This window comes from Pinus tabuliformis, chromosome 6 (genome assembly GCF_031772625.1).
Source record: "Pinus tabuliformis cultivar Carrire ecotype Pingquan chromosome 6, CPIR1, whole genome shotgun sequence".
Lineage (NCBI taxonomy): Eukaryota > Viridiplantae > Streptophyta > Pinopsida > Pinales > Pinaceae > Pinus > Pinus tabuliformis.
Window position 1 is genome coordinate 702310366 of NC_142292.1, and position 22120 is coordinate 702332485.

Here is a 22120-nt window from a genome sequence, read left to right on the forward strand (position 1 = left end):
ACTTTTAGCTTGTGATACTAAAATCTACTTCTTTACCCTCCTCGAATTTACATTAATGTATTTTATTTTCTTCACATATGCTCCAAGGTTCAATCAAACTCCTAAGTTTTTTTTATTGTCCTTGTTTGTTGCAAAAGGGCAAGTTTTGAAAATAATAATTGGTTATCTATATGTTGGAGTCACCTAAAATTTCTCTAAAAGATATTCCACAACATTGTGCCCTCAGTTTTTAAGTTCCACCATAGCAACCAATTATAGGGCTTTTCTAAGTACATTGATTCTTATCTAATATTTGTGTCCTTGTTGTAGTGTTTTTGGAGCAAAAGTGTACCAAAAAACACCCCCTTAGCATTGGATTGTTATCTATAAAGGATTACAGTCAAATTTGACGTTGTTAGTGGACATACTTCAATAAACACAACATTGTAAATAATGGATAGAATGCATACAAAAACATAAACTTAAACAAAGAGGCATGTGAATATAACAATTCTCAAATGGAGCAAACACATCAATAATATATGGAAAATCTCCCTTTATTGATTGTTGGTGGTAGAGGTTGAATACAATCAGAATACTAGAACACTTGAAGAGAATTCCTTGAGCTAGGGAGCTCAATAATCCTCAGCAAGGATGTTTCTTTTCCTCAATCTCTTTGCAAGTTTCTCCTCTCTCTCAAAGAAGTGTGAAGACTCTCCAAAGGGTGGATTGTTCTTCACTCACTAAGATTTTGGGTTCTTAGAATAAATTTGGCCAACATGCTAGTGCTCTTCACTTCCTTGGTTCAACAATGAAATGGTGGTTTTCTTACAAGCAATTTGGCCAACATAACAATGTCTCTTCTTTTTGGCTCTCCCATGGCTTGTTTATATAGAGTTTTTTGAATCCCTCTTCCCTCTCTTGGTACATGTATGATAAAGACACATGAGTAGGACAAGAGGATTCCATTGAGGGCTGCACTTCTCCAAGGCAACTTGAATTCGGTTGTACTAGGCTGACCTCGTATCAAGAAATTAGCTCCAAGTGTGTGGAGTGGTCCTGGACTGTTGAGTCACCTTTTTTGCAACCACACAAATTTTATGATAATATGTCGTGCATGCGTTTATTGAAGCAATATACGTGCAGCCTTAATTGATTTCCTTTATAAACTTTGGACCTTGTGAGAAACTTTTATTTTTTGAATCTTTGTAATGTATTCGGCTAGAAAATTGTCCACCTGCACATTCTGCTGGACACTTTTAATGTCTTCTAGATTGTACTAGTAGGTGTACGATTTTCCGATGTTAACAGTGCCCCCCTGATGTATGAGGTTAGGAGAAGACGTATAGTCAAAATACATCATTTTTTCACTTTCTTTGGAGAGTTTGATTATCCTTTTGAGAGAGAGGATAGCTTGTTTCAGAGATGAGTAGAGAAAAATCCTTGACTAAGTATAAATGATACCCATGCTCTAGTGGAAAAAACTTCAATAATGGTGTGTTCTATACGAGGTGGGTATGTCCCATGCTCGTTATGATGGCTAATTAGAACTGATTACAATTGGAAAACAACTGATTTGTGTCCAGTCAACTTTTTGGTTGTTGACCTGCTGATGATGATCATTGTTGATGCCCTCAGGGGTGCTTTCTGGTCAAATAGGTGAAATATTCTTTTCCTATGCATATCTTGGTGAAGCACTTTGGATGGGTGCTATGGTATGCATAGATATTTGGCGGTAGGTACCTCCCCCACCTCATAATATAAGCATTGTTGAATGAGGTGCTTAGTGAAGCGGGGGTCTTCGACTATGTGAACGGGCTGCAACAGTAACTAAGTACGACACCACCTTGACATGAATGTTTTTGAGTTGATGTCAAATGTTAAGGGAACCAATGACATCACTAGGCAATAATGGTTCCCACTATGCCACCCGAGGATATCCCTATTAAGGGAGGGAGTATCCAAGGTACTACCTCTTTCCTAGAATACATTTGTTGAAGTCGACAGGAAAGGGGTGTCATCCACCCGACGTGGTGAGTTGGGAAATAGATATGAACATATTGTAATAACTTGGGTCAGATAGTCATGATAGTGAGGGCTATCAATATTGGAGGATACTAATAGCTCTTCTAAGGTCAGAACTCGAGATGCAAGTGACAACGGTCAAAACATGATTTTTGATGATCTTGGAGCTGGTAGGATTTTCCAGGATGGGTGCAAGTGATTTTTGATGGACGTGAAAAATGGGGGTGGTTGATGATGAGTTGTGACCAAAGATGATCAGAGATTGAAGGCGAGCGAGGGCCCTGGATTGTAAAAATCAAATATGGATGGGAGATCTTTTTTTTTTGTTGAAAAAATCTTTGTACACGTGCCAAAATAATAGGGTTTGGCTTGAATGTACAACCACGAGATGGGTGCCCCATGATTATAGTAACCTATAAGAAGGTGTAATGTATATTTTGAGGGTGGGGCCCCCATTGGTTTATCTCTGTGTCGGGTGGATGGGGGAGGTGGTATAAATGGGCTATATGATGAAGATGAATGATAGGCCAAATGTAGGACATGGATGTGCATCCGTTAGTATTTGTATGGGGGACTAGGAGAATGGGGTGAATGCGTAAATGAATGTAGCGTAATGAGGCTAAAATTTCAAATATGTATCTAAGATTTCTACAGGCCAGAGTGAGTCGTCATGTCTCCTTTGTGTGAAGAAGGATTGACAATGATGAAGGGAGCCATGGTGTGGGGGGGGGGGGGGGGGGGGGTTTCTATCGACCAACGTGAATGCTTATCATGTACAAGTGTGAGATGGTGATAAACATGGTCGATATGTTGGACCTTATGGCACATTTTGGAGAAATGATGTCAAGATATGCAAAGCTTTTTAGGGGGAAGCCTATCATGCTGAGTGGAGAATGATACTTGCTCTTTTTCGCTTATCAAGATGCTGGTTGAAGTTGACCATGTGTGATATTCCTGCAATGGATACAACCAAAACCTGAAGTGAAAGCATCATTCAAGACATAAATATGTAATGAATGTTATGGACTTAGAGAGTTGGAGAAGTACCTGACATGTGCGGTAGGTCTAAAAAATGATTTTTGGTGTTTTCAGGAATAGAGGGTTCCATGATGAAGATGTTGTGGGACTGATCCTCGTGTCTCTTTCAGTTTTGTCAATGGAGATCCTAGGATTTTGCAATGTTCCCCCAAAGATGGAAAACAGGGCAATAGATAGGGTTGTGGGGCCCAAATATCAATCATTTTCATTGTTGAGTTGTGGAGGTTAGAGAGATTTCCTGGAGTGTTTCTTGTCATTGCAGTCAGCCTATGTACCTGAGATTCACGTTATCAGAGACAGGTAGGAGCTTGATCCCATACCTGTGTAATCTTTAGTTCGGTAGATTAGGTAAGTCATACAGGGGTCCCTTGAATGGATTTTTTGACTCCATTTCTGAGGACCACGCGGATGACTCTGCTTGAGTCACACAGTCTTTTCTCATAATTGGATTTATGCATGAAGACCCTGGGTATAAAGAATACTCAGACACGCGTTGCATTTTTCCGAGTTAATGGATTGTACGATGAGACCTGTCGGGGGTTCATCGCGTCTTTCCAACGCAAATGCACGCCGGACATGCACTTGTATAGGATATAGATGTGCGCACTATGTGCTTGTTTAGGAAACAGGCGCGCGGTGGGGAAAAATGGGTTTTTTCCCCCATTATGGTTTTTTGAGGACCTTAGGGGTTCTCCCATCTGATTTGTGGCATCCTTGGGGTCAGGATGATCTAGAGAGAGAGAGAGACTGGACTCTTGTCCAGAATTTTGTGACGCAGGATCCTAGTGTGAGGCAATAACTCATGTAGTGGGGGTTACTAAATTTTCTTCAGAACCCATTGATGAGGTGACAGGACAAGTTCCTGTGATATTCGGTAAGTTATTGGGATGCGGATTGCTAGTTGATGGTTATCCTTCATACAGAACTCCCGATCTTGGAGGAGGTTGACGTCTATTTTTTTTATTGGTTTGATTCCATGAGGGGAGGTACTTCCTTATCCCCTTCTAGGAGGTGATGTTGGGATGAGGGTTTGATTTGCACAACATTGCGGCAGTCCAGACCCTATTTGAGATGGATACATGAGGATCACAGGAATGGATGATCTAGTCGAGCGAGAAACATTGACTATGATCGTTATACTTGTGGGATCAACGTTCCCCAATTGGTGCTCAGGATCGCATATCTCAGTTTTGCAGCAACTTCAGGCAGGGGCATTTTTTGATTGGGCCCGACTAGTGCAGTAGGGGATAATGTTGTAGCTTACCTAGGTTCAGAAATTGTCACTGAAGAGTTTTGGTTACGAGAGTGTGCTTTGCAACATACTCTATGAGAGGGTGGTGATGCTTTGCCTTGTACTTGCAGTACCAATGGGGCCTCCTCGGGAGCCTCGCATGCGCCATTGGGGATGGGCAATGCCTCGAGAGGGTGGAGGAGAGGTGGGTCAGTATTGGACCGATGTGGTACAACATTGGTTCGAGTCAAACCCCCAGCTGATATTGGACTATCCATACCATGGGGTTGACTTCCGAGGAGATCCAGAGATGGGGCTCCCACTAGGTTTTGCCCAGGGGCGATCAGGTATATGATTGTTATTTCTGCATTTGCATACATATGTATGTATTTAGGATTTACAATGATATCCACACTATTCTTTGTTTACTTGCAAATGCGGGGCCGCGAGGGTGTCCCCTGGCTTTCCTGGTTGGCCATGACCCGAGACACATGGGAGTTGCGAGGGATCCACCTGTTCCTCAGAGACCCTGGGTACCGAGGCCTCTAGTTGCTCCTCGAGAGCGATCAGGATAGCATCGTTGGATGGAGATTGGTGGGCCCTCCGGAGAGGGGGCTATGGTTACAGATAGTCTGGTCGTGCAAGATGAGGAGGCTGAGGCATGATGAGATGTTGTAGAGGCAGAGTTACAGTGATGCCATGACTCCTAGAGATGAGTGGATACCTTGATTAGTGGTGTGCCCCTTGCATGATGGGCTCACCTTCCAAAGGTTGTGGTTGAGACGACGATGTCTTAGGAGGGGGAGAATCAGATGACTTTGAGCCGTATTGCTATGGAGGCAGCTATAACTGGTCCCATTTTAGCTCCTGATGCATAGATGGGACCACCAGGGCATTAGGGAGGTTGGTTATGTACTTTTATTTTGGGTTGCGATGATGTATGTACCAGGGAAAGCACCCATGTTATGAGGATGATCCCCTGTATTTTTGATGACTTATCATTCGTGGTATTGGGCCAGTTATTTTTGTACCTATATATATTTTATGATGTGTTAGCGCTTGAAATTTCACCTCAGGCTGAGAAAGGTAAACCTCAAGGCCACATCAAACCACTTAGCCTCGTAGCTAGCCCTACGGGGCAGGAGAGGGCTCTCTCCGGTCTATCTCGGTAAAATCTTCAAATGGATGAGATGACCAATAAGGTAACACTGATTTTAGGCTAGTAAACTGATCAAAAGGGTTGCTTTTGGGTTTTTAGGATTTTTGGTGGCAAATTGAGGAGAGGGCAATTTTGGGTGCGGGGATTGGACACAGTTTCTGCAGGGGGTTCTTTGGGGCGAGGTAGGAGACAGTATTGATGCCTTTGATTGAGGTGAATGATTAAGAATGACAGGTGAGGAGCTAAGGAGAGCAAACAATAACTTTGAATTCTCCTTAGACAGTAGAAAACATTGAAATTAAACAAACTTAAAAGCAGAGCATGACAGTCATGAATTATTACTTTAACACTTCGTTTGTTTAATGTGCAGAAGGAAAAGAAAGGAAATGATTCACATAACACACTTACAAGTACATAGAGAAACACACCATCAACACATGAGTCCACAAGAATCCCAAAGAGGACTGCAAAACCCTGGTCTTCCTTAGCCAAAAATTGCAGAGATACAGTGAATAATACAATGATAGCTTCTCCCTCAAGAGTCCAACCATGAAAATGAGCAAGAAAGTACATAATATAGATCATCTAACCTCTTTCCCTGCCTCCATGGGTCGAGCTCACTATCCTAGGAGCTGTTTCAACCACTTCTAAACTAAGCACTACAAACTAGGCAGTCAAAACAACTTGCCTCTATAAGCTAGGAAACCAATTCATTCATTTAATTTTCACCCTTTTCATGAATGAATCTTCTAGAAGAGTTACATAAGTGTAAAAGTGTCATAAAAATACATTAATTACATCAAGGAGGATAAAAATTCACTCCACAAAGTCAAACAAGGTCAAATCTGCGTTTTTCCTGAGCTGTACACTGAAAATTTGAAAAAACTGCCTGACGGGTCGCGCGCCTCTGCTTGACGGGTCGCGCACCTTTGGGACCACCTTTGGGGCACTTCTAGGTGTCCAAATTGAGCAAGAGTAGGCTTGTTGGAAAGGTCTGTGAGTCTACTTTCCAACCCAACTGGAATTTCTGAATTTGGAGGTCATTTGCCCCTCCAAAATTGCAATCTCCCAAGACTGCTTTCTGTGTCTCAAAAATGTGGCAGAAAGTCAAATTTTGCTTGTTTTTTGACTTTTTGGAGGCCCAAAACTTCACAAAATCTTTTGTCCATCCATGAGCATGTGTAACTTTGCATGAAAAATCTGGAAATGCTAAGTTTTTGCAAAATGAAGTTGTCAAAATGAAGGGTCGCGCGGGGGGTGAGACCCGTTAATGGACAAAACCTATAAATTGCCTGAAAAAACCAAAATTTACCCAAAATGCTCAAAATTTCTTGGGATTTGTGCTGTAGCTAGGCTATTTAGTGCCTTGGTCCTTCAGTGAAGCCTCGGCCAAGATGTGGAGGGGATCGGGCCTCTTTCTCTGTTTTAGTGCCTTGGTCAACCGCCTTTGTAGCACCTTCATCTTTGCCTTGCACACGTGCATCCGTGCCCAATAATGGTTCTTCATGTTTCTCAACAATTTCTTGTCTTGGTTGGCCTTAGCCAACAACCTCTCCAAGTGTGCATTGAGCCGGATAAGCATAGACTCTCGATCAATTGGCACTAAATCACCGGGCCTTCTCCGGTTCAAGATGCGGTCACTACGAATGCTCCACAACTCATCAAGAGTTTGTTCATCCTCCAACTGCTTGTTGCGCTGCTCCAGATATGAGATTTTCCATTGTGCCCCTTCTAACCTCCTCTGTAATGCATCATTTTCAGCTCTAAGGTGCTGAATGATCTCCTTTGCCTCTTGGCTAGGAGAACTGGCCTCAAGATCAACAAGCTCTATATCTGGGATACCTGATGGCCCCTCATCAATCTTGGGCTGATTGCCCCTCTGTGCTGCCTGTGCTGCTGAAGAAAGCGAGGCCCCTTCCACCTGATGTGGAGATAACACTCGCTGAGCCGATGATGAAGGCGAGACCCCTTCCACCTGCTGTGGAGAAAGTACTCGCCGAGCTGCTGCAAATAAGGCTCTCTGGCCTCTCTGATAAGTAACCATAGGTGAGGAGCTGACATGTCTAGTGACGGGAATGTCATGCTGCTGTGATGGTCCTCCCTCCTCGTAAAAAATCTCAGGATGTGGCGGGGGTGGTGCTGTGAAAAGCTCACGAGAGATGAACTCCTCCCATGAGATGCCCTGTTGAGCCAACTGATGTAATACTACAAGCTGAATCAAACCATAATGGTAAAGGCTCCTATACTGCTGTGCCGGACTCCTCCTCTGCATCATGGACACCATCCTTTGAATGTTCTGATAGAAGAAAACAGGGATGTTCATCATCCGTACCTGTGTGAAGTGCATCAATAGGCGAATATGGTACGAATATATCTGTGAAAATCTGCCCTCACAGGTAAAATAGAGCATGATGAGCCTCATCATGGGAGCATACTCACTCCTGAGAAATCTGAAGGGAAACACACCTGTCAAGTGTCTCATGGATGTTGGTCTAACAAAAGGCTCAAAGTGAACACTATCCAACACCTTGCGTTTATTCCACACCTCCCCGACATTAGGTATCCCTGTGGCCCGTGAGATCACCTCGGATGTCAATGTAAAGTCCACCCCGGCAAGGTTGACATGTCCATCATGCAAGTGTAAAACAAATAGGCGAGCCAACTCCCTGTGGTGCTGAATCCGAGAGATCCTCTCACAAAACTCATAGCAAGACATGTACTGGAAACATGAGACTGCCATAGGACAAGCCTGTAAATCTGTCAAAGAGGTGGGCTCCTCTCGCCTTTGATGACCACCCTTTCCACCCTTATGAGGCCTTCTCTGTACCTCAATCTCTGAAGCTGATGACTGGTCATCACTCTGCTCATAAGTTTCGGTTTCTGACATTGTTTGAGGAGCAGAGTGGCCAAAATGTACTGCTGTTTCTGCCTTGTAAAATGCTGATCTATATGCTGTTTCAAGGGGACAAGGAGCATGAGGGGAATGTTAGGGGAGGGATAATTTTAAAGGGAAAATGGGAATAAATACATAAAACAGGGATTTTAGGGAAAAACATTGCAAAATCATTGCATATGCATCATTATATACATTTGTTTACATGGGTATAATGAGAGGAAGGGTGAGGGCTTGATTTTTTATTTGTTAGGGAAGAGGGGTAGGGTTTGGATTTTTCTTTACAAATTTAAAAGGGAAATTTATATAGAAAGACAAGGAAAATGACATGGGAAATGGGGAAAATATGATTACAAGGGAATACTCTTAAAACAGCATAAAACCCTAAGCATTTTTACAATTTCAAACTACAGCAAGATGGAGCTTTTTCTCTTGCACAAGGAGATCTTTAAAAATAAATTCATGATGTCTTTAACCATAACAAGCAACCATTTTTAAGTTGGAGAGCCTACCTTAGGCAATTTGGCGATTTCGGAGGGTCCTTGGATAAATTTGCAGTCGGTTTGGTAGGGAGGACGCTGACGGGTCGCGCGCCTCACCCAACGGGTCGCGCGCCACTGACGGGTCGCGCCCGTTGAAAAATTGCACTGCTGGAAGGCTGCTGACGGGTCGCGCGCCTCTGACGAGTCGCGCGCCTGGTCTGACAGGTCGCGCGCCTGTCCAGCTCCCAAATTCGCCCAAATTTTCACTCAATCTCTCTTGCAAGTAACTTGGATGCACAATGAGGGTCGATGGAGGGAGATTGGGCCTTTATAGCTTTGATTTGAAATAATTTCATGCCCAAACCCACTTTCTAATGTTTTTCTTTGACACTTTATAAAATTGACTTTTTGGTTTCCTTTGTCCTGAAATTGACTGATTTAATGCTTTTGCTCGATTCTTTTTGCAGGGATAATATCTGAGGGATCTTGGCAAGGGAGCCAGGGTTACATGCTGTCCTTTGAAAACTTTTGAATTTTTACCATTTTTTACAAAATTTTGAAAAATGACCTTGGCTTTAAAAACAGAGTTTTTAAATCCAAGGTGAAAATTAACTGTACAAGATAGAAATTTGTGAAGAAACACCATTAAAATCATCCCTCTGGCTTGCTGAGCACTAATTGACCTTCAGAGACATGACCTTGTAAACAAACTTGACCAAAACCCTAGACCTAGGAATTTGACCTGAAGACAAGACAAGACAATCTTGAAAGAGATTTAAGGACTGAAATGACTTTGATCCAGCAATGCCAAGAGGGGGACAAAGACACCAGCTCCTCCATCAGGGTTATGGCATGCCTAATGGAATGCAAAAATTGACACTGATGAGACACCTACTTATGCAAATGCAAAGAGCTTTGATCACTGATGGAGGGCTACAAGACCGACTCTAACATGATGTATATACGAGGCAATTTTTTTGTTATTCTCATGATGTGATATGTGTGTCCATACTTCTTGGTGTATTTTTGCATTTATGTTTATAAATGTATCTTGTGTTGATGTTTTTACATATCTTGATGGTTATATATATGCGATGCATACCAGTCTAGGATTTTATTAGTGATACGATCAACTATATGATATTGATCTCTGGGTACATGTGTAAATTTGATTTGATAAAAATGTATAGCTAACCTTTTTGCATGCATATACTTGTGAAAAAGGCATGAATCATGAACTTGGAACGTCATTTTTAACTGTGACACTTTGAGCTAGGAATCAAGGAATACATGCAAGCGACAGATTCCTAGGTGGTGGGTATCAGTCAGGAGGCCTATGACAGAATCATATTCTGCTTGATTGTTGGTGGTTGATCTGATACATAGCCCATTGAAGACATAAGGTTCTCGGTCAAGAGAATATATGGCCCATGCTACGACAATGAGATTTTGCAACCATCGAGATGCGCCATCAATGAACTCGTGGGACAATCTCTTGTATTACTAGAGTGTCTCCTAGGAATGTTACTAAGAGTCTTGAGAACTTAAATTGACCTGGGTTGAGCTCAGTGTAAGTAATGACCACTTCTTGGGATACTAAGGGAAACACGCCATTTGGCATGCGTAAAGTTGTATTCTCATAGTATGTGAATTGATTAATGGTAATGACCTTTCCCTCATGGGGGAACATCATGATTCTGAACACCAATGAGGTGACTGTGAGCATTTCGTACATATAGCTTTGGCCTAGGAGGATATTGTAATCCAACTGGGTGTCGAGTAATTCAATGTCTATTAACACAATTTTTCCAGCCGACGGGGGCAGAAGGGTACCCATTGTATGCTTTGAGAATTATGCTAGAAGGCTTAATTTTAGGGGATCCTAATTTTTTCCAAATGGATTTGGACATGATGCACGTGGAAGTCCCTTCATTGACGATGCAATGATGGATAGTGTCATTCTGGATTGAGACAGGGATTTGGAAAGCGATGGATGAGGGTAGTTGAGGAGTAGATTTGTCTAAGTCAAAGACCATGAGGTGAGAATTGGATGGGTCAATTGCGCCTAAAGTGGAAATTAGGGCTTTCCATTGGGTTGGGCACGTCTATAGGACTTCAAGTGTTGACATAGCTGACGATGACTGAGCCAAGTCATCTACTATGTTGTAACTGTGGGAAGCTCTTGAATTGGGCCCTGCACGCTGTAAAGGTCCTTTAACCATTTTGGGCATGAAATCTATGGGAGGTCATGTAATGGTCAATGGTCCAATAGGTATAGCCTTAGCTGAGGTGGATGGACTAGGCTCTGGGGGAGCCTCATAAGTATGATTCCTCATTTGCAAGAGGACGTCCTCTCTTGTCATGAAGATATCATGGTTAGGAGTTTTGTTGAGGTTCCCTGCAGATGGGTTTTGTTGCTGGGTGTTAACAATTCCCTGATGGGGAAAGGGTTCCTACATGACTGCAGTTAGCTGGCCACTTTTCCCCCTACTTTCTTGTATCCTTTTTAAATCGGGAAGCTGGGGACAGTGATGGGTATAATGTCCATATTCCCCGCAGATGGCGCATGCATGATTAGTCTGAAGACTAGTGTTCTTGCCCTGTTTCTGTGAGTTGTTATTGGTCGTACCCTAGTGATCCAAGAATGGATCCTGGATAAACCTCTAAGGCTAAAAGACTTCAGGCAAGAGGTAAAAGGTGCCAAATGGCACAAATCCTTTGTAAATCAGAGGAAAATGAAAGTTGCAGGCTGCTCTCAGAAATAGTCTCATTACAAATATCTTCTCATTCTGAATCCAACACAACTTGAATGGGCGAAAATGGACTTTAGATGAATAAGTTATCATGAAGAGAAGACGCCCTTTTTCAAAGGAAAAAGAGGCAAAAATCCCTTGATAATGGGTCCTAAAAAACCCTCTAAGTCTTCAAAACCTCCTAAAAGGTCAGAACCACAGAAAAAGGGAGGAGTTATGCAAAAGATAGATAACACTATCGGAGGCTAAAAACATGAAGAAAACCATGAAATGAGCCTAATTAGAGGTCGAAAGAACAGTGAAGAGGGACTGTCGAATCTGGTCGATCAATGATCCAGATCTGATCGGCATATTGCATCGGGGATGATAGGTGGATCGCAATCAGTGATTGCAACGGAGTGATATCGCAATCGGCAACCATAACGGAGCGCTACACAGGCCCGGGGCATGAGCGATTTGTGATTGCGACAAGTCGCATCGCGATATCACGTCGGCGCATTATAATGGAGTGGGGCCACATATATATGTATATATGTGATGCGATGGACAGACCCGACAGGGCTCTAGGCAGTAATCGATATATTTTGAAGTCTATCAAAAGGCAATTTTACATGCATTTTCACATATTTCGTTTAATAAATGAAAAGAGAAGGGAAGTGCGATGCGATGTAAAACGGACCCGAAAGGGTTCTGGAATGAAAATGTATAACATTTGAAATCTGCCAAAGCCATGTTTGCATTATTTTCACCATTTCAATGTATTTTAAAATACAAATGGAAAACCATGGAGCAGGCCAATTTTGATATGCGATAGTGATCCCCAGGCGGACCCGATGGTGCTATAAAGCACGATTATGAATGTTTCAAGTCCGGGGAACAATGTTTTTGTGGATTTTTCCGTGTATTGCAGTGTTCTCTGTGTAAACACAGAGCGACCGTTTTTAAAGGATTCAAAGCGCCGATAGACCCCTTCTGTTACGAAATATGTGGCATTCATGCTTGAGGGCATTTAGAAATGATTGCTAATTCTCAAAGAAGGGATTCAAGCAGACTGTGGCCAGAAGTTGCAGAGCCCGAAAGGGAAAACCAATAGGCAGTGCAGTTTGGCTTTTAAGCCATGAATGTCAAAGACAGAGGGTTGTTGGGTTGTGAATGGTTGCTAATATTGATCCTTGAGGGGTTTTCTGCCATGAATTTCAAAGACAAAGGGCTGTTGGGTTGTGAATGGTTGCTAATAGTGATCCTTGAGATGTTTTCTACTGAGCAGAAGCAAAAACAGGAAGCTGAAGCCAAAGGGACAACGCAGAAGCCAAGGGAGTCACTTGGAGTGCAAGTGAAAAGCCCAAAGAGAGCTATAAACAGCCAGAAGGCAGAAAGAAGCCAGAGCGAAGAGCCAGAGAGCCAAAGCCAAAAGAGCTAGAGTCAGAGCCAAGAGCCAAAACTAGAGCCAAAGAGCCAGAGTCAGGGCCAAGAGCTAGAACCAAGAGCCAAAGAGCCAGAGCCAAGAGCCAGAGCTTCAAGAGCCAAGGGATTAAATGGTGTCTGAACCCACTGTTTTTGTGTAGAATAGCAGGAGTTAAGACAAGAGCTTGTAAAAAAGACTAATACCATAATCCCAAAGAGCCTAGTTGAGTTTAGCTCACGGAGATGTAGCCCAAGAATTGTGGGTGAACTCCTAATTAATATTGTTGTTTATGTGCCTGCTTTATTGTTGCATTATCTCTGTTGCTTCATTTACTGTTATATGCATTTATATATCAGTTTAAGCACATTCACATATCAACACAAATAGCAGATTTTAAAGCAAGTAATCAGTTGAACACAAATACAAGCATACACCTATATTTTCAAGCATTTCTTAATTCCGCCTTGGTTAATCAAATAGACTTGGGAAAATTCAAGATTTGGAAGTGGGAGAGGTTCTTGTAAGCTAGACAAGAAGCCTAAGAGCCCCATTTTAAGATCGGGTGGTATCAGAGCTTAAGATTGATTAACCACACCTTTAAGAAGGTTATATCAGAATGCTTGATTGAAAAAGCAAAGATTGCTTGTCTGAAATGTGTTTAAACAGTCAGGGGTTGATTGTATGCTTGTGTTGCAGACTGACTATTGTTTGAGTTTACAGAGGTGAAGGGAAATCTACTGATAGCTCAGTCCAAGAAGGACAAGAAGGAGAAGGGTTGAAGGCATTCTTCTATCCCAAAGGACCTCAAGAAATCCTTGGAGCACAAGAGGTTTGTTTCAAAAGGTTGCTGGAATAAGCTATTTAATTATCTTGTTGAAGTTTTTTGTTCATTGGCATAATGACAACTTCTTGGGTCCTCAAATTCTGCTTGCTTCACAAGATTCTTGGATGAAGACATGAAGCATGAATTTTCCACGATGATGGATATGGTGAGAGAAATGTATGAGGATGGAAGGAAGAGTAGCATGCTTAGAAAGCAGCTGAATTCCATGAAGGAAGAGAAGTAGTTGCTTGCTGAAAAATTGCAGGAAATGGAGAGGCAACTTCATATTGCAAATATGAACCTGAAAAGGATGCATGAGTTGAAAACATAGCTTTTTGTTGCCCAAGAAGCCTTAGCCAAGTATCAACTTGAAGAAGAAGTAAACAATTCCAGTTTGTCTTCAAATTCTTCTGAGAGTGATTGTATTGGTTCGTTTGAAAAACATACTAAAGGCATAGGTTCCAAGCTAATGTCCAAGATGGGTTATGAAGGAAAGGGCTTGGGAAAGCATGCACAAGGTATTGTTGAACCAATAATGGTTGAGGAAAGGCCTAAGTATTTGGGTCTTGGCTATGGACAGTCTTATGGAGAGAATTCCAAAGCTTCCATGAAAGCCATTGAAACAATCCCAAGAAAAAGTTTCAGTTCATGTCCTCTACCTCAGAAGTGTGAAGGTTGTATTCAAGAGGAATACAATAGCTTGAAACATAAATTGCAGGATGCAAGTGTTCAGAAGCAAACACTTGAACCAGAGAGTTAGGGAGACTCTAATAACCTTGAAGAGTTTGATGGTGTTCCAAAGGGAGCCACTTCTTCATTTTCTTCACCTCCTTGTGAAGGCAATAAAGGTGAAAGAGGCAGGTATAAATCTAGTTCTAATCATTTTCCTTTTGATTTTGCAAAGCATGATAAATTTCCACATAAGCATGGGAAAAGAATTTCCTATTCCTTTTGTGGTTTGGATAACCATGACGTTTCTAGATGTTGGAAGACAATGGCCACATACAGGAAGTAGAAGAAGGAAAAGAAGAAAGAAGCCAAAGGTCCAAAGGACAAGGCAAATCATGCTGTCAAGAGGATGCACATGCAGTGCACTTACTGCCATAAGCAAGGACACCTTGCTGCAAAATGTTGGACACTGAATCCATCAATTCTTCCACAAAAGCTAAAGAAACTGGAAAGAGAAGATGGCAGAAATGGAAGTGAAGATTCCATGAATGATGTGTCTCAGAATGATTCACATGATGATGCTGATGTGCAGACAAAGGTAGTACCTTTGAGAGGGATTGGTAAGGAACAGTTAGAGTTCTTATCCGATTAATATTGCATGTCTATTGATGCAGCTACATTATATTTCATTTCAGCTTCGAAAGTACAGTGTGGTTAAGTGAAAGTTGAAGGATGAAATGCAAGCATGAGCTTGAGATGCATGAACCCAGGGATGTTGATGATTTCCTTGTTTTTGAACATGTATGTGTAATTAACTTGTAGGGTTGATTGCTTTGACATGCATGTGATGCCATGTTGACTTGGAAGAAGTTAACTTGGTCTCCAAATGGAGAAAATGATGAAAGTTTCATCTTTTGAAAAAAGTTCTAATGGTCTTTTTCTACATGCTTGACTTGAAGGGTCATTGTTTAAAGGAATGTTTTGTGGGCTTGTCATCTAGTCCATCATTTGTATCCAGATGTGAAACATGGAGGTGTTCACAAGATGTGAAATCTGTTTCTTTTGTTGAAGCAGGAGTTTAGTCCATCCAGTTGTTGTCTATATGCATGTTGTTGTTAACAGTTGTTGTTGGCATCTTGTCAAATAGGTACAAATGAAAGTTTTGTGGAGCATATGTACTTCACATTTGTTTGAGCCACCTTGGATCAATGATCAAGGCAAAGAAGCTCCAAACTACCTTCTATGACCATTTCAGTAGAAGTTCTGTAGGAAGGCAAGGAGGAAGATAGTTCTTCTCATGAAGACCAGCCCATCCAAGAGAAGGGAAGTGGTCAGAAAATTTGGTTCAGAGGCACTATGCAAAGGCAAGTGTAGGGAGGCTAAAAGAAGAGGGTGAGTCACTCTCATTTACTGTTCAAATTAGTATATCAGTCTTTTGGAGACCAAAAGTTCTTTTAGTGGGAAGGCATGACCCAAAAATGGATCCTGGATAAACCTCTAAGGCTAAAAGACTTCAGGCAAGAGGTAAAAGGTGCCAAATGGCACAAATCCTTTGTAAATAAGAGGAAAATGAAAGTCATGGGCTACTCTCAGAAATAGTCTCATTGCAAAGATCTTCTCATTATGAATCCAACGCAACTTGAATGGGCGAAAACGGACTTTAGATGAAGAAGTTATCATGAAGAGAAGCTGCCCTTTTTCAAAGGAAAAAGAGGCAAAAATCCCTTGATAATGGGTCCTAAAAAACCCTCTAAGTCTTCAAAACCTCCTAAAAGGTCAAAACCACTGAAAAAGGGAGGAGTTATGGAGAAAGCGGATAACACTATTGGAGGCTAAAAACATGAAGAAAACCATGAAACGAGCCTAATCGGAGGTCGAAGGAATAGTGAACAAGGACCATCGGATCTGGTCGATCAATGGTCCAGATCTGATCAGCATATCACATCAGCGGTGACAGGCGGATCACAATCGGCGATTGCAACAGATCGATATCGCAATCGGCGACCATAACGGAGCACTACACAGGCCCGGGGCATGAGCGATTTGCGATTGCGACAAGTCGCATCGTGATATCGCATTGGCACATTACAATGGAGCGGGGCCACATATATATGTATATATGCGATGCGATGGCCGGACCCGACAGGGCTCTAGGCGGTAATCGATATATTTTGAAGTCCGTCAAAAGGCAGTTTTACATGCATTTTCACATATTTTGTTTAATAAACGAAAAGCGAAGGGAAGCGCGATGTGATGTAAACCGGACCCGAAAGGGTTCGGGAATGAAAATGTATAACATTTGAAATCCGCCAAAGCCATGTTTGCGTTATTTTCACCGTTTCAATGTATTTTAAAATACAAAGGGAAAACCATGGAGCAGGCCAATTGCGATATGCGATAGCGATCCCCAGGTGGACCTGATGGCGCTATAAAGCAGGATTATGAATGTTTCAAGTCTGGGGAACAGTGTTTCTGCGGATTTTTCCGTGTATTGCAGCGTTCTCTGTGTAAACACAGAGCGACCATTTTTTAAGGATTCAAAGCACCGATAGACCCCTTCCATTACCAAATAGGTGGCATTCATCCCTGAGGGCATTTAGCAATGATTGCTAACGCTCAGAGAAGGGATTCGAGCAGACTGTGGCCAAAAGTTGCAGAGCCCGAAAGGGAAAACCAATAGGCAGCGTGGTTTGGCTTTTAAGCCAGGAATGTCAAAGACAGAGGGCTACTGGGTTGTGAATGGTTGCTATTATTGATCCTTGAGGGGTTTACTGCTGAGCAGAAGCCAAAATGGGAAGCTAAAGCTAAAGGGATAGCGCAGAAGCCAAGGGAGTCAATTGGAGTGCAAGTGAAAAGCCCAAAGAGAGCTGTAAACAACAAGAAGGCAGAAAGAAGCCAGAGCAAAGAGCCAGAGAGCCAGAGCTAGAGCCAAAGAGCCAGATTCAGAGCCAAGAACCAAAACTAGAGCCAAAGAGCCAGAGTTAGAGCCAAGAGCCAAAACCAAGAGCCAAAGAGCCAGAGCCAAGAGCCAAGAGCCAAGAGCTAGAGCTTTAAGAGCCAAGGGATTAAATGGTGTCTGAACCCATTGTTTTTGCATAGAACAACAGGAGTTAAGCCAAGATCTTGTAAAAAAGAATAATACCATGATCCCAGAGAGCCTAGTTGAGTTGACTAGAGCTCACGGAGATGTAGTCCAATAATTGTGGGTGAACTCCTAATTAATATCATTGTTTATGTGTCTACTTTATTGTTGCATTATCTCTGCTGCTTCATTTACTGTTATATGAATTTATATATCAGTTTAAGCACATTCACATATCAACACAAATAGCATATTTTAAAGCAAGTAATAAGTTGAACACAAATACATGCATACACCTATATTTTCAAGCATTTCTTAATTCTGCATTGGTTAATCAAATAGACTTGGGAAAATTCAAGCTTTGGAAGTGGGAGAGGTTCTTGTAAGCTAGACAAGAAGCCTAAGAGCCCCATTTTTAGATCACCTGGTTTTGGTTTCGGTTGAGGTTGTCCCTTCCTGGTGCCCTTGGGGGTTGCTATTGATTGTTTCCTCCCCGCTCGGGATCTCCCTTTGGCTTATTTTTTAGTTTTTTCCTAGCATTGTTAGAAGAATTAACCGAATTCGATTGTTCTTCTGATTGATGCGATGAAGCGAGAGATGGTTGCACTAGATTTACTCGTGCATTATTTTTCTTTGGCGGGTTGTTCTGTTGCAAATTTGGTAAAGGAGAATATTAGTTCTCTTGTCCCTGGTTAACGTACTGGTTCAAGTAGTAGATGTTTTATCCGTACTCCAGGAGGAGTATTGATTTCCTTGTGGGGGATGATACGAGCCTCCTTGGGGGGGTTGGTGTTGGTTAACCCTATTGCCTATATTCTGCATAGGTGCGGTTTGACCATTATAATACCTAGTATTTTGTAATGGTGGCGCAACATCATAATATGGGCCATTCATTGGATACACAGGGTATTGGATGCTACTGATGTAATTCCTTTGGGATAGGGCTCCAATTAATCATCAACAGTATTGGATGCGCCTTCTATTTCTCGATAAGATTGCAGGCGCGGGGCGTTTGGGAGTACGTGGTAAATGTATCCCAATTGGTTGTAGATAAAATCGAGTTGATGGGCTTTACCGATGGCTTCTTCCTCGCTTTGCGGGAATGTTTTAGATACGTCTTTTGATATTTCAGAGGTGAGGGATCTCAAGAAAATGGCCAGGAGGACTTTATCTTCAAAATCAGTTTTGCGCAGGCTGCGGCATTTCTGCCATTCGTGGATGTGGTCTGAGATGTGTAGCCCATTTTTGCTTGAAATTGGTTAGTAGCTCCAACCCAAAATCATGGCAGATTGGGAGTTGGAAGAAAGTAAGGAACTCTTTAGCTAATGAGTTAAAGGTTCTGCGAGATGCAGAGGATTGTTCTATATACCACTTTGTAGCATGCCCTGTTAGGGTGCATTGAAATAGCCTTAATCTAATAGTATCTTTTGTGATATTGTTAGATGAACACCATAGTTGAAATGTCATGACATGGTTCCCTGGGTCTTCGCCTTGCTTTCCCTCAAATTTTGGAATATCTAAAGGGATCTTTGTGGGCATAGCTGGCCAATTTTGGCCATGTTCGATCAAATCATTTGTGAGCTTGCTTAAATCTGGGATATTTAGTGAAGCTAAAAATGGGATCTGTGCATTTTCTACCATCGCAAAGTGATTCTGGACAACTATGTGTAGTGGAGTCCTCTGTGGGGATGTCATGGGAGGATTACCTTGATGGGTAGCTCGAGCTTTGTCCAGAGGAGAAGTGTGTGCGCTTCCAAATGGGGTAGCATGCAGGGATCCTTCAGGAGTGGTGAAGGGTGTCCCTTGCTGTAGAGGAGTTCCAAGAAAAGTTGCACCAATAAAGGAAGATCCAATAATGGTGGCTGAATGACGTATTTTCCACCTAAACGGTGAGAGTCCTGGTATGCCTCCCGGTAATGGGGGGAGGTTTAAAAAACTCCTAGATCGACGGGGAGTCGTGGGGTCCCCTATGGTGTCAATTTAGATTGTGCACTACTTTGATTTTAGTGATGGGCAGAGATATATATATCAATGCAAAATGGATCACATACATAAAGCAAAGCGAAAATATCAATGGTTTATTTTCCTTTAATTAAACTATGTGACCAAGCAAACAAAAAAGGGTTTTTGTTTGTTGTGTATGATAAATAGTCCTATGAATACCTAATCATCATGTTCACTCTTGAATTAACTAGGCCTTGTGGAGATAACCTCTAATGGGTCCTGGGGCAATGTCCCGAAAGAACTGGTGACGCCTTCCAGCAGTCGAGGAATCAACCAAGGTAATGGTAATGAGGATCAAGTGCTGCCTGCACCATCACCTATAGGGAAGGATGCCCTATTTTTGGCCACTAAGTACCTTTGTTCCATGTGAGCATTCAAGTATTTAGCTTCTTGGTAATTGATTACCAGTACTGAGCACTAGATGGGTCAGGTAGTGCCAACGAGTACCACACGCACTGGGCCTAAGATGAACCCCCTCTGAATCAGGTTTCTATCATGCTCGGGTTTTCTTTTCCATGGAATTGTTGAAGGATTTTTAAGCTCCCTAGAAAGTCAACAACTATGTTTCAATGGTGAATCATGACCATGGCAGCTTATGGGATGCCTACCCCCAATGGTCCTAACCTAAACTATAAATATTTTTGTGGCCCCTATGGGGAAACTTAATTTGTTCAAGTTATAGTTGTTTTTAAAGAGGCTTATTTCACTTATGGGGTGACTTGGTAAGCCAAAATAGACTAAGTAACCAAAGATCCAAAAATGGATGGTATTTGAGTACAAAGTGTATGGAGGCTTAGTGTGTGATGCAATGTGAACATACAAGTGTGATAATATTTGGATATGCGATGATCCTTTTCAATATCCCTTTAATTACACTAGGTGTTGGTTGTTCCTTGCATGGAAAAATAAATTTGTTTGTGGATTATGGGCCACTTAATTTTTCCTATTAAAATATGTGGAGTTTAATGAGGGAGATGGAAATTCAAATATTTTCAAGAAGGTTTTCATATGCAAGCCCAGGTTCATCTAGGAGACACAAGGGAAGTATGGATTACTCACTTTCTTTACTAACATTTGCTCCTAGTCCCAAAAAACACACTTTGATTAGTAATAAGATTTGTGGATAATGGCCACTTGCTTTACTAATTAAGCTAATATGATTTGCAAAAAATTAAGAGAAATAGTTTGAAAACATATGTGGATTATGGCCACTTACTTTTCTCCCTAATTAAGCTATGTGGGTATTTGTTTGCAACTAAAATATAAAATAAAATTAAAAATTAAAAAAAATCTAATTGCTTGATGAACTAGGGTTAGTTCAAGAAACTAGGGGTACTAAATAGTAAATACATAATGAAGAGGTGAAGGTAATTCACTAGAGGCTGCCAATCACCTGAGAAAACTGAAAAATACAAGGATTTTTGTTGTTTTTTTGTCTGTCACACATGTTCTGTAGAAACAGATGTGCACTTCGCAGTTCTCAAAGATACAAACACACGCTTCGTGTCTGTCAAAGAAGAAAGCGCATGGGAAAGAAAATTCTGAAATTTCTTCACTTCCACGGGCTTAGAACAGGTCCAGGGGGACTGTAAAAATTCCAGGGAGGTGAGGAGCACCTTGAAGGATGTTTGTGCAGAGAGGAGGTCTTGCAAACAATCTCTAGATTAATGAAAAGAGATCATTATGGTTTCCATTCCTGTTGTAGTTTTTTTGGAGCACAAGTGTACTAAAAAACACCCCCTTAGCAGTGGATTGTTACCTATAAAGGATCACAATCAAATTTGGTGTTGTTAGGGGACAGACTTTAATAAACACTACATTGTAAATAATGGATACAATGCATACAAAAAAATAAACTTAAACAATGAGGTGCATGAACATAACAATACTCAATTGGAGAAAACACATCAATAATATATGGAAATTTACCTTTATTGATTGTTGGTGGTAGAGGTTGAATACAATGAGAATACTAGAACACTTGAAGAGAATTCCTTGAGCTAGGGAGCTCAATAATCCTCAACGAGGATGTTTCTTTTCCTCAATCTCTTTGCAAGTTTCTCCTCTTTCTCAAAGAAATGTGAAGACTCTCCAAAGGGTGGATTATTCTTCACTCACTAAGATGTTGGGTTGCTTAGAATAAATTTGGCCAACATGCTAGTTCTCTTAACTTCCTTGATTCAATAATGAAATGGTGGCTTTCTTACAAGCAATTTGGCCAACATAACAATGCCTCTTCTTTTTGGCTTTCCCATGGCCTATTTATATAGAGTTTTTTGAATCCCTCTTCCCTCTCTTGGTACATATATGATAAAGAAACATGAGTAAGACAAGGGGATTCCATTTAGGGTTGCACTTCTCTAAGGCGACTCAAATTCGGTTGTACTACGTTGACCTCGTATCAAGAAATCGGCTCCATGTGTGTGGAGTGGTCCCATACTATTGAGTCACCTTTTCTGCAACTGCACGACTTTTTTGATGATATGTCACACATGTGCATTTATCAAAGAAATATACGCATGTCCTTAATTGATTACCTTTATAAAATTTGGACCTTAGGAGAACCTTTTATTTTTT